Raw genomic sequence first — 12,354 nt, 5'->3', positions numbered from 1 at the left:
AAGAATGAACAAGGATCAATGAGCATTGCAGAATGAACGATGAAGAATGAACAAGGATCAATGATCAATAATGAATGAACGATGAAGAATAAACAAGGATCAATCATCAATGAACAATAAACGATGAAGAATGAACAAGGATCAATGAGCATTGTAGAATGAACGATGAACAATGAACAAGGATCATCTATCAATAATGAATGAACGATGAAGAATGAACAAGGATCAATGATCAATGAACAATGAACGATGAAAAATGAACAAGGATCAATGAGCATTGTAGAATGAACGATGAAGAATGAACAATGATCATCTATCAATAATGAATGAACGATGAAGAATGAACAAGGATCAATGATCAATGAACAATGAACGATGAAAAATGAACAAGAATCAATGAGCATTGTAGAATGAACGATGAAGAATGAACAAGGATCAATGATCATTGTAGAATGAACGATGAAGAATGAACAAGGATCAATGATCAATAATGAATGAACGATGAAGAATGAACAAGGATCAATGATTATTGAAGAATGTACGATGAAAAATGAACAAGGATCAATGATCATTGAAGAATGAACGAAGAAGAATGAACAAGGATCAATGATCATTGAAGAATGAACAAGGATCAATGATCAATGAACAATGAACGATGAAGAATGAACAAGGATCAATGAGCATTGTAGAATGAACGATGAAGAATGAACAAGGATCAATGATCAATAATGAATGAACGATGAAGAATGAACAAGGATCAATGATTATTGAAGAATGAACGATGAAAAATGAACAAGGATCAATGATCATTGAAGAATGAACGATGAAGAATGAACAAGGATCAATGATCATTGAAGAATGAACAAGGATCAATGATCAATGAACAATGAACGATGAAGAATGAACAAGGATCAATGAGCATTGTAGAATGAACGATGAAGAATGAACAAGGATCAATGATCAATGAACAATGAACGATGAAGAATGAACAAGGATCAATGATCAATAATGAATGAATGATGAAGAATGAACAAGGATCAATGAGCATTGTAGAATGAACGATGAAGAATGAACAAGGATCAATGATCAATAATGAATGAACGATGAAGAATGAACAAGGATCAATGATCAATGAACAATGAACGATGAAAAATGAACAAGAATCAATGAGCATTGTAGAATGAACGATGAAGAATGAACAAGGATCAATGATCAATGAACAATGAACGATGAAAAATGAACAAGAATCAATGAGCATTGTAGAATGAACGATGAAGAATGAACAAGGATCAATGATCATTGTAGAATGAACGACGAAGAATGAACAAGGATCAATGATCAATAATGAATGAACGATGAAGAATAAACAAGGATCAATCATCAATGAACAATAAACGATGAAGAATGAACAAGGATCAATGAGCATTGTAGAATGAACGATGAAGAATGAACAAGGATCATCTATCAATAATGAATGAACGATGAAGAATGAACAAGGATCAATGATCAATGAACAATGAACGATGAAAAATGAACAAGGATCAATGAGCATTGTAGAATGAACGATAAAGAATGAACAAGGATCAATGATCAATAATGAATGAACGATGAAGAATGAACAAGGATCAATGATTATTGAAGAATGTACGATGAAAAATGAACAAGGATCAATGATCATTGAAGAATGAACGAAGAAGAATGAACAAGGATCAATGATCATTGAAGAATGAACAAGGATCAATGATCAATGAACAATGAACGATGAAGAATGAACAAGGATCAATGAGCATTGTAGAATGAACGATGAAGAATGAACAAGGATCAATGATCAATAATGAATGAACGATGAAGAATGAACAAGGATCAATGATTATTGAAGAATGAACGATGAAAAATGAACAAGGATCAATGATCATTGAAGAATGAACGATGAAGAATGAACAAGGATCAATGATCATTGAAGAATGAACAAGGATCAATGATCAATGAACAATGAACGATGAAGAATGAACAAGGATCAATGAGCATTGTAGAATGAACGATGAAGAATGAACAAGGATCAATGATCAATAATGAATGAACAATGAAGAATGAACAAGAATCAATGATCATTGAAAAATGAACGATGAAGAATGAAAAAGGATCCATGATCAATAATGAATGAACAATGAGGAATGAAAAAGGATCAATGATCATTTAAGAATGAACGATGATGAATGAACAAGGATAAATGATCAATGAAGAATGAACGATGAAGAATGAACAAGGATCAATGATCAATAATGAATGAATGATGTAGAATGAACAAGGATCAATGATCATTGAAGAATGAACGATGAAGAATGAACAAGGATCAATGATCAATAATGAATGAACGATGAAGAATGAACAAGGATCAATGATCATTGAAAAATGAACGATGAAGAATGAAAAAGGATCCATGATCATTAATGAATGAACAATGAAGAATGAACAAGGATCAATGATCATTTAAGAATGAACAAGGATCAATGATCAATGAACAATGAACGATGAAGAATGAACAAGGATCAATGAGCATTGTAGAATGAACGATGAAGAATGAACAAGGATCAATGATCAATGAACAATGAACGATGAAGAATGAACAAGGATCAATGATCAATAATGAATGAATGATGAAGAATGAACAAGGATCAATGAGCATTGTAGAATGAACGATGAAGAATGAACAAGGATCAATTATCAATAATGAATGAACGATGAAGAATGAACAAGGATCAATGATCATTGAAAAATGAACGATGAATAATGAAAAAGGATCCATGATCATTAATGAATGAACAATGAAGAATGAACAAGGATCAATGATCAATAATGAATGAACGATGAAGAATGAACAAGGATCAATGATCATTGAAAAATGAACGATGAAGAATGAAAAAGGATCCATGATCATTAATGAATGAACAATGAAGAATGAACAAGGATCAATGATCATTTAAGAATGAACAAGGATCAATGATCAATGAACAATGAACGATGAAGAATGAACAAGGATCAATGAGCATTGTAGAATGAACGATGAAGAATGAACAAGGATCAATGATTATTGAGGAATGAACGATGAAAAATGAACAAGGATCAATGATCATTGAAGAATGAACGATGAAGAATGAACAAGGATCAATGATCATTGAAGAATGAACAAGGATCAATGATCATTAATGAATGAACAATGAAGAATGAACAAGGATCAATGATCATTTAAGAATGAACGATGAAGAATGAACAAGGATAAATGATCAATGAACAATGAACGATGAAGAATGAACAAGGATCAATGATCAATAATGAATGAACGATGAAGAATAAACAAGGATCAATCATCAATGAACAATAAACGATGAAGAATTAACAAGGATCAATGAGCATTGTAGAATGAACGATGAACAATGAACAAGGATCATATATCAATAATGAAGGAACGATGAAGAATGAAAAAGGATCAATGATCAATGAACAATGAAAGATGAAAAATGAACAAGAATCAATGAGCATTCTAGAATGAACGATGAAGAATGAACAAGGATCAATGATCATTGTAGAATGAACGATGAAGAATGAACAAGGATCAATGATCAATAATGAATGAACGATGAAGAATGAACAAGGATCAATGATTATTGAAGAATGTACGATGAAAAATGAACAAGGATCAATGATCATTGTAGAATGAACGATGAAGAATGAACAAGGATCAATGATCAATGAACAATGAACGATAAAGAATGAACAAGGATCAATGATCAATAATGAATGAATGATGAAGAATGAACAAGGATCAATGAGCATTGCAGAATGAACGATGAAGAATGAACAAGGATCAATGATCAATAATGAATGAACGATGAAGAATAAACAAGGATCAATCATCAATGAACAATAAACGATGAAGAATGAACAAGGATCAATGAGCATTGTAGAATGAACGATGAACAATGAACAAGGATCATCTATCAATAATGAATGAACGATGAAGAATGAACAAGGATCAATGATCAATGAACAATGAACGATGAAAAATGAACAAGGATCAATGAGCATTGTAGAATGAACGATGAAGAATGAACAATGATCATCTATCAATAATGAATGAACGATGAAGAATGAACAAGGATCAATGATCAATGAACAATGAACGATGAAAAATGAACAAGAATCAATGAGCATTGTAGAATGAACGATGAAGAATGAACAAGGATCAATGATCATTGTAGAATGAACGATGAAGAATGAACAAGGATCAATGATCAATAATGAATGAACGATGAAGAATGAACAAGGATCAATGATTATTGAAGAATGTACGATGAAAAATGAACAAGGATCAATGATCATTGAAGAATGAACGAAGAAGAATGAACAAGGATCAATGATCATTGAAGAATGAACAAGGATCAATGATCAATGAACAATGAACGATGAAGAATGAACAAGGATCAATGAGCATTGTAGAATGAACGATGAAGAATGAACAAGGATCAATGATCAATAATGAATGAACGATGAAGAATGAACAAGGATCAATGATTATTGAAGAATGAACGATGAAAAATGAACAAGGATCAATGATCATTGAAGAATGAACGATGAAGAATGAACAAGGATCAATGATCATTGAAGAATGAACAAGGATCAATGATCAATGAACAATGAACGATGAAGAATGAACAAGGATCAATGAGCATTGTAGAATGAACGATGAAGAATGAACAAGGATCAATGATCAATGAACAATGAACGATGAAGAATGAACAAGGATCAATGATCAATAATGAATGAATGATGAAGAATGAACAAGGATCAATGAGCATTGTAGAATGAACGATGAAGAATGAACAAGGATCAATGATCAATAATGAATGAACGATGAAGAATGAACAAGGATCAATGATCAATGAACAATGAACGATGAAAAATGAACAAGAATCAATGAGCATTGTAGAATGAACGATGAAGAATGAACAAGGATCAATGATCAATGAACAATGAACGATGAAAAATGAACAAGAATCAATGAGCATTGTAGAATGAACGATGAAGAATGAACAAGGATCAATGATCATTGTAGAATGAACGACGAAGAATGAACAAGGATCAATGATCAATAATGAATGAACGATGAAGAATAAACAAGGATCAATCATCAATGAACAATAAACGATGAAGAATGAACAAGGATCAATGAGCATTGTAGAATGAACGATGAAGAATGAACAAGGATCATCTATCAATAATGAATGAACGATGAAGAATGAACAAGGATCAATGATCAATGAACAATGAACGATGAAAAATGAACAAGGATCAATGAGCATTGTAGAATGAACGATAAAGAATGAACAAGGATCAATGATCAATAATGAATGAACGATGAAGAATGAACAAGGATCAATGATTATTGAAGAATGTACGATGAAAAATGAACAAGGATCAATGATCATTGAAGAATGAACGATGAAGAATGAACAAGGATCAATGATCATTGAAGAATGAACAATGATCAATGATCAATGAACAATGAACGATGAAGAATGAACAATGATCAATGAGCATTGTAGAATGAACGATGAAGAATGAACAAGGATCAATGATCAATAATGAATGAACGATGAAGAATGAACAAGGATCAATGATTATTGAGGAATGAACGATGAAAAATGAACAAGGATCAATGATCATTGAAGAATGAACGATGAAGAATGAACAAGGATCAATGATCATTGAAGAATGAACAAGGATCAATGATCATTAATGAATGAACAATGAAGAATGAACAAGGATCAATGATCATTTAAGAATGAACGATGAAGAATGAACAAGGATAAATGATCAATGAACAATGAACGATGAAGAATGAACAAGGATCAATGATCAATAATGAATGAACGATGAAGAATAAACAAGGATCAATCATCAATGAACAATAAACGATGAAGAATTAACAAGGATCAATGAGCATTGTAGAATGAACGATGAACAATGAACAAGGATCATATATCAATAATGAAGGAACGATGAAGAATGAAAAAGGATCAATGATCAATGAACAATGAAAGATGAAAAATGAACAAGAATCAATGAGCATTCTAGAATGAACGATGAAGAATGAACAAGGATCAATGATCATTGTAGAATGAACGATGAAGAATGAACAAGGATCAATGATCAATAATGAATGAACGATGAAGAATGAACAAGGATCAATGATTATTGAAGAATGTACGATGAAAAATGAACAAGGATCAATGATCATTGTAGAATGAACGATGAAGAATGAACAAGGATCAATGATCAATGAACAATGAACGATAAAGAATGAACAAGGATCAATGATCAATAATGAATGAATGATGAAGAATGAACAAGGATCAATGAGCATTGCAGAATGAACGATGAAGAATGAACAAGGATCAATGATCAATAATGAATGAACGATGAAGAATAAACAAGGATCAATCATCAATGAACAATAAACGATGAAGAATGAACAAGGATCAATGAGCATTGTAGAATGAACGATGAACAATGAACAAGGATCATCTATCAATAATGAATGAACGATGAAGAATGAACAAGGATCAATGATCAATGAACAATGAACGATGAAAAATGAACAAGGATCAATGAGCATTGTAGAATGAACGATGAAGAATGAACAATGATCATCTATCAATAATGAATGAACGATGAAGAATGAACAAGGATCAATGATCAATGAACAATGAACGATGAAAAATGAACAAGAATCAATGAGCATTGTAGAATGAACGATGAAGAATGAACAAGGATCAATGATCATTGTAGAATGAACGATGAAGAATGAACAAGGATCAATGATCAATAATGAATGAACGATGAAGAATGAACAAGGATCAATGATTATTGAAGAATGTACGATGAAAAATGAACAAGGATCAATGATCATTGAAGAATGAACGAAGAAGAATGAACAAGGATCAATGATCATTGAAGAATGAACAAGGATCAATGATCAATGAACAATGAACGATGAAGAATGAACAAGGATCAATGAGCATTGTAGAATGAACGATGAAGAATGAACAAGGATCAATGATCAATAATGAATGAATGATGAAGAATGAACAAGGATCAATGATTATTGAAGAATGAACGATGAAAAATGAACAAGGATCAATGATCATTGAAGAATGAACGATGAAGAATGAACAAGGATCAATGATCATTGAAGAATGAACAAGGATCAATGATCAATGAACAATGAACGATGAAGAATGAACAAGGATCAATGAGCATTGTAGAATGAACGATGAAGAATGAACAAGGATCAATGATCAATGAACAATGAACGATGAAGAATGAACAAGGATCAATGATCAATAATGAATGAATGATGAAGAATGAACAAGGATCAATGAGCATTGTAGAATGAACGATGAAGAATGAACAAGGATCAATGATCAATAATGAATGAACGATGAAGAATGAACAAGGTTCAAGGATCATTGAAAAATGAACGATGAAGAATGAAAAAGGATCCATGATCATTAATGAATGAACAATGAAGAATGAACAAGGATCAATGATCATTTAAGAATGAACGATGAAGAATGAACAAGGATCAATGATCATTGAAGAATGAACAAGGATCAATGATCAATGAACAATGAACGATGAAGAATGAACAAGGATCAATGAGCATTGTAGAATGAACGATGAAGAATGAACAAGGATCAATGATCATTGAAGAATGAACAAGGATCAATGATCAATGAACAATGAACTATGAAGAATGAACAAGGATCAATGAGCATTGTAGAATGAACGATGAAGAATGAACAAGGATCAATGATCAATGAACAATGAACGATGAAAAATGAACAAGAATCAATGAGCATTGTAGAATGAACGATGAAGAATGAACAAGGATCAATGATCATTGTAGAATGAACGATGAAGAATGAACAAGGATCAATGATCAATAATGAATGAACGATGAAGAATGAACAAGGATCAATGATCATTGTAGAATGAACGATGAAGAATGAATAAGGATCAATGATCAATAATGAATGAATGATGAAGAATGAACAAGGATCAATGATCATTGAAGAATGAACGACGAAGAATGAACAAGGATCAATGATCAATAATGAATGAACGATGAAGAATAAACAAGGATCAATCATCAATGAACAATAAACGATGAAGAATGAACAAGGATCAATGAGCATTGTAGAATGAACGATGAAGAATGAACAAGGATCATCTATCAATAATGAATGAACGATGAAGAATGAACAAGGATCAATGATCAATGAACAATGAACGATGAAAAATGAACAAAGATCAATGAGCATTGTAGAATGAACGATAAAGAATGAACAAGGATCAATGATCAATAATGAATGAACGATGAAGAATGAACAAGGATCAATGATTATTGAAGAATGTACGATGAAAAATGAACAAGGATCAATGATCATTGAAGAATGAACGATGAAGAATGAACAAGGATCAATGATCATTGAAGAATGAACAATGATCAATGATCAATGAACAATGAACGATGAAGAATGAACAAGGATCAATGAGCATTGTAGAATGAATGATGAAGAATGAACAAGGATCAATGATCAATAATGAATGAACGATGAAGAATGAACAAGGATCAATGATTATTGAGGAATGAACGATGAAAAATTAACAAGGATCAATGATCATTGAAGAATGAACGATGAAGAATGAACAAGGATCAATGATCATTGAAGAATGAACAAGGATCAATGATCAATGAACAATGAACGATGAAGAATGAACAAGGATCAATGAGCATTGTAGAATGAACGATGAAGAATGAACAAGGATCAATGATCAATAATGAATGAACGATGAAGAATGAACAAGGATCAATGATCATTGAAAATTGAACGATGAAGAATGAAAAAGGATCCATGATCATTAATGAATGAACAATGAAGAATGAACAAGGATCAATGATCATTTAAGAATGAAGGATGAAGAATGAACAAGGATAAATGATCAATGAAGAATGAACGATGAAGAATGAACAAGGATCAATGATCATTGAAGAATGAACGATGATCAATGATCAATAATGAATGAACGATTAAGAATAAACAAGGATCAATCATCAATGAACAATAAACGATGAAGAATGAACAAGGATCAATCAGCATTGTAGAATGAACGATGAAGAATGAACAAGGATCATCTATCAATAATGAATGAACGATGAAGAATGAACAAGGATCAATGATCAATGAACAATGAACGATTAAAAATGAACAAGGATCAATGAGCATTGTAGAATGAACGATGAAGAATGAACAAGGATCAATGATCATTGAAGAATGAACGATGAAGAATGAACAAGGATCAATGATCAATAATGAATGAACGATGAAGAATAAACAAGGATTAATCATCAATGAACAATAAACGATGAAGAATGAACAAGGGCCAATGAGCATTGTAGAATGAACGATGAAGAATGAACAAGGATCAATGATCATTGTAGAATGACGATGAAGAATGAACAAGGATCAATGATCAATGAACAATGAACGATGAAAAATGAACAAGGATCAATGAGCATTGTAGAATGAACGATAAAGAATGAACAAGGATCAATGATCAATAATGAATGAACGATGAAGAATGAACAAGGATCAATGATCAATAATGAATGAACGATGAAGAATGAACAAGGATCAATGATCATTGAAAATTGAACGATGAAGAATGAAAAAGGATCCATGATCATTAATGAATGAACAATGAAGAATGAACAAGGATCAATGATCATTTAAGAATGAAGGATGAAGAATGAACAAGGATAAATGATCAATGAAGAATGAACGATGAAGAATGAACAAGGATCAATGATCATTGAAGAATGAACGATGATCAATGATCAATAATGAATGAACGATGAAGAATAAACAAGGATCAATCATCAATGAACAATAAACGATGAAGAATGAACAAGGATCAATCAGCATTGTAGAATGAACGATGAAGAATGAACAAGGATCATCTATCAATAATGAATGAACGATGAAGAATGAACAAGGATCAATGATCAATGAACAATGAACGATTAAAAATGAACAAGGATCAATGAGCATTGTAGAATGAACGATGAAGAATGAACAAGGATCAATGATCATTGAAGAATGAACGATTAAGAATGAACAAGGATCAATGATCAATAATGAATGAACGATGAAGAATAAACAAGGATTAATCATCAATGAACAATAAACGATGAAGAATGAACAAGGGCCAATGAGCATTGTAGAATGAACGATGAAGAATGAACAAGGATGATTGATCATTGTAGAATGACGATGAAGAATGAACAAGGATCAATGATCAATGAACAATGAACGATGAAAAATGAACAAGGATCAATGAGCATTGTAGAATGAACGATAAAGAATGAACAAGGATCAATGATCAATAATGAATGAACGATGAAGAATGAACAAGGATCAATGATTATTGAAGAATGTACGATGAAAAATGAACAAGGATCAATGATCATTGAAGAATGAACGATGAAGAATGAACAAGGATCAATGATCATTGAAGAATGAACAAGGATCAATGATCAATGAACAATGAACGATGAAGAATGAACAAGGATCAATGAGCATTGTAGAATGAATGATGAAGAATGAACAAGGATCAATGATCAATGAACAATGAACGATGAAGAATGAACAAGGATCAATGATCAATAATGAATGAATGATGAAGAATGAACAAGGATCAATGAGCATTGTAGAATGAACGATGAAGAATGAACAAGGATCAATGATCAATAATGAATGAACGATGAAGAATGAACAAGGTTCAAGGATCATTGAAAAATGAACGATGAAGAATGAAAAAGGATCCATGATCATTAATGAATGAACAATGAAGAATGAACAAGGATCAATGATCATTTAAGAATGAACGATGAAGAATGAACAAGGATCAATGATCATTGAAGAATGAACAAGGATCAATGATCAATGAACAATGAACGATGAAGAATGAACAAGGATCAATGAGCATTGTAGAATGAACGATAAAGAATGAACAAGGATCAATGATCATTGAAGAATGAACAAGGATCAATGATCAATGAACAATGAACTATGAAGAATGAACAAGGATCAATGAGCATTGTAGAATGAACGATGAAGAATGAACAAGGATCAATGATCAATGAACAATGAACGATGAAAAATGAACAAGAATCAATGAGCATTGTAGAATGAACGATGAAGAATGAACAAGGATCAATGATCATTGTAGAATGAACGATGAAGAATGAACAAGGATCAATGATCAATAATGAATGAACGATGAAGAATGAACAAGGATCAATGATCATTGTAGAATGAACGATGAAGAATGAATAAGGATCAATGATCAATAATGAATGAATGATGAAGAATGAACAAGGATCAATGATCATTGAAGAATGAACGACGAAGAATGAACAAGGATCAATGATCAATAATGAATGAACGATGAAGAATAAACCAGGATCAATCATCAATGAACAATAAACGATGAAGAATGAACAAGGATCAATGAGCATTGTAGAATAAACGATGAAGAATGAACAAGGATCATCTATCAATAATGAATGAACGATGAAGAATGAACAAGGAGCAATGATCAATGAACAATGAACGATGAAAAATGAACAAGGATCAATGAGCATTGTAGAATGAACGATAAAGAATGAACAAGGATCAATGATCAATAATGAATGAACGATGAAGAATGAACAAGGATCAATGATTATTGAAGAATGTACGATGAAAAATGAACAAGGATCAATGATCATTGAAGAATGAACGATGAAGAATGAACAAGGATCAATGATCATTGAAGAATGAACAATGATCAATGATCAATGAACAATGAACGATGAAGAATGAACAAGGATCAATGAGCATTGTAGAATGAACGATGAAGAATGAACAAGGATCAATGATCAATAATGAATGAACGATGAAGAATGAACAAGGATCAATGGTCATTGAAAATTGAACGATGAAGAATGAAAAAGGATCCATGAAATCATTCATGAATGAACAATGAAGAATGAACAAGGATCAATGATCATTTAAGAATGAAGGATGAAGAATAAACAAGGATCAATCATCAATGAACAATAAACGATGAAGAATGAACAAGGATCAATCAGCATTGTAGAATGAACGATGAAGAATGAACAAGGATCATCTATCAATAATGAATGAACGATGAAGAATGAACAAGGATCAATGATCAATGAACAAT

This window comes from Amaranthus tricolor, chromosome 2, assembly GCF_026212465.1.
Source record: "Amaranthus tricolor cultivar Red isolate AtriRed21 chromosome 2, ASM2621246v1, whole genome shotgun sequence".
NCBI classification, from domain to species: Eukaryota; Viridiplantae; Streptophyta; class Magnoliopsida; order Caryophyllales; family Amaranthaceae; genus Amaranthus; species Amaranthus tricolor.
Note: the sequence above shows the minus strand (reverse complement) of the source record.